The sequence below is a fragment of the Octopus bimaculoides genome, chromosome 14 (genome assembly GCF_001194135.2).
Source record: "Octopus bimaculoides isolate UCB-OBI-ISO-001 chromosome 14, ASM119413v2, whole genome shotgun sequence".
Taxonomy (NCBI): domain Eukaryota; kingdom Metazoa; phylum Mollusca; class Cephalopoda; order Octopoda; family Octopodidae; genus Octopus; species Octopus bimaculoides.
In genome coordinates this window covers 4,752,149-4,755,285 of record NC_068994.1, presented here as the reverse complement: position 1 = coordinate 4,755,285, position 3,137 = coordinate 4,752,149, and the positions used below count along the sequence as shown (strand labels likewise).

General features: G+C 36.9%; 1 protein-coding gene across 1 annotated transcript in view; it reads left to right on the top strand.

Annotated features, from left to right (window-relative positions):
* Positions 1 to 500: 500 nt before the first annotated feature.
* The window catches only part of LOC106870062 (zinc finger protein 431), a 29,945-nt gene continuing 27,308 nt past the window's right edge, over positions 501 to 3,137 (top strand). Inside the window, exon 1 of the mRNA XM_014916031.2 lies at positions 501 to 1,320. The gene's annotated coding sequence lies outside the window, so the exon portion shown is untranslated. The remainder of the gene's footprint in view (positions 1,321 to 3,137) is intronic.

Genomic DNA, 3,137 nt, shown 5'->3' with positions numbered 1-3,137 from the left:
TTTCTCATTTTTTTATCTACCTCAGCTTCACCTCCTCCCCTTCTTTATCTCTTACTCCCACTCCTACTGTCAGCCTCTTCCTACCTCTAGCCTATCTTTAACCTATCTCTGCGTTGATATTTTTTAACGTTTTTCCTCCCCTTCCCCCTCATATCTCTCTCTCTCTCTCTCTCGCTTTCCCTCTTTCTGTACATCTTGTATCTCTGACTCTCTCTCTCTCTCAATGTCATTTTCCCCCCTCTTCTTCTCTGGCCTATCCTTCTCCACCTTTCTTATATATCCAAGTGTTTTGTTTTCTCCCCTTCCTCCTCCTCTCAAAGTTTCCTTCTACTTTTACTCTGTCTACATCACTTAACATGTTTTTTACACACACTCTGTCACTTCCCCCTCTCTTTAAACTTTCTCCATTTCTTTCTCTCCTTTCTCTTTCTCTCTCTACCTCTTTCTTTTTCTCCCTCTTCCTCTACACATCTAACTTACTATCCTTGCTCCGTCTTATCCTCTAACTCGCTCTCTTTCTACTTCTTTTCTCTTTTAGCGACCTTTTTATATATTGCTATATATTTTTTTCTTTACAAAAACAAAAAAATTACAAAAACATCCAGAAAATAACCGTAAAAGAAAAAAAAAAGCAGAATTTATTTCTTCCATTTTTAATTCAAATTTTCCTTCCATTTATTTTTACTCTTTATTTTATGCTGTCCTTTGGTACCATGTTTTTTTTTTTCTGTATTTTAACTCCATCATATTTTTTAACATTCTCCCATTCCTTTTCCCTGACTCCTGGTAGAATCTGACATCCACTTCGACTCGTAGTTCCATCCTTCTTCAGGATAACCCATTCTCTCTCCATTTTCCTCCCCCTCTCTCTCTGTATTTTGCTTCTCTCTCTATCTTTCTTTATTCTCCTCCCTCCCCACTCTCAATTTTCTTCCATATCTTTCACTAATTTTCCCTCTCTTTCCTCTCACTCTCTGTCATCTCTCCCCCTCTAACAAACATCCTACCCTGTCTAAATTTCCTCCCTACCTCCTTCTTTCCTCTCATCCCGTACACATATTCTCTATTACTTTTTTTTTTTTAAGCATCTTCCCCATTCATATACCCTACCTAATATTTCATTCCCTCTCTTTCACTTCCATCTCTCTCTCTCTCTAACTCACCCTCATATTCCCTCCACCTTTCTCAGTCAACTTAACAAAACAGTCTCACACATACACACACTTTCCTTACTACAGCCACCACCACCACCACCACCACAACCACCATCACCACCACACTACTACTACTATTACTACAGCTGCTGCTACTGATGACCAGGTTCGTTATTAATTACTATAACCGTTATTATTATTAGTAGTATATTTTTTTATGTTTATTTACTTTATTATTGTTATTACAATTCTTCTTATCCTCGTTCCCCGTTGTTCCTATTGTTGTTGTTCTTCTAAATAGTACCGCAATTCATCTTTCTATTGCTCTACTGGCCCGTTTCCATGACGTTCTGGTGAGATGGGACATATATATACATACACACGCATATCACTCGCACACACACACCCGCTCTCTCTCTCTTTTTCTCTTTATATATATATATATATATATATATATATATGTATGTGTATATATATATATATATATGGACGTGCGCCGACATATTCATATGTATATATACACACACACATACCTTGTGTCCGTACATACACACTTAGCAAACATATAGGTAATCACACACATATATATGTTACATATAGAGGTGTAAGCTCATTGTCCACATTGGTTCCCTCTTGCTTCCAAAACCTACACACGCACACCTCAAGTGGTTTTATAACAGAGGAGGAGGGGAGAGACATAAGCTAAGAAAATATTCCAATCCCCCCCCTCCATACATACACACACACACATGCTTATATAAATAGACTGTGATATGAATATAAATAGATTCTAATATGAATATAAATAGATACTTATATATCAAACTACTTGCGCAATATTTATTTACAGAGAGCAAGGTAAGCCTCTTCCGCTAAACGAGGACCGCGTGACGTTGTGGCTATCTCGCCTCGTGCGAGAATCGAACGTCGCAAATGTCATTCGGAAAGGCATGAATGTCACCACATCCCATCGTATATCTTCCTCTTTTTTTTTTCTTTTAACTTTGAGAATTTTTTCTTTTGTGACTTGGTCGCGATAATCTTTGGTATTTTCTGATTACTGATCCCTAAACTACAGATTTAAAATATATACACACTCACACTTTACATACATACATGCATACACACACATGTATATATAATTCACACAAAGTTTTTTTGGTAGTCGTCCCTTCGTGGGAATACACATATGAGGATGCGTGTGTGTGTGTGTATATACATACGTGTGTGTATTCCTGTGTTGTACTTTCTCCCCATTTGAAAAGAACGATCGCTAATATACACATATATATACATACATAAATCCGTTTATGAGTCAATTTATAGTTTTGTTAGAATTATAAAAGTTGGTCAAATATTTCACACCCCATAGTATGTGTCCACATGATATAACGCAAACCAAAGAGTGAGCGCCTATGTGGGGTCGCTAAACATGCAAGAAATAGTAGCCAGTTCTCATAAATCTGGCCCTTCTCTGTTGAATAAGGAGAGGAGACTGGAGAGAGCCTTAACGAAATGAGATGGTTACAGCTGGAAAATCTAGGATTAAACCCGACATCTGGCTAGAATGAGTGTGTATGTGTGTTTACGTGTAAGTATATGTGTGCACAATTATATACCTGTGCAAGCATTTGTATATGTACGTACATATATTTGTATGTATATATATATGTGTGTGTGTGTATATACATATACATTCACACACATTATTTCATACGTATATATGTATATAAATATGTATACACACACACACACACACATACATTCATTGTATGTACATATATATACTTCTATTTATATTCACCCCTTTTAAGGATTTAGTTGATCAAATCCATCTTTCTTTATTTAAGTCCGAAACCTATTCTGTGCCGTGTGTCAGAATTCATTCAAAAAGCATTGGCCAGCGCTGAGCCATTGTGGAAGATGAGACTGAACCTGGAACCATGTGGTTGTGAAACGATCTTGTTAACCACAGCCATATAT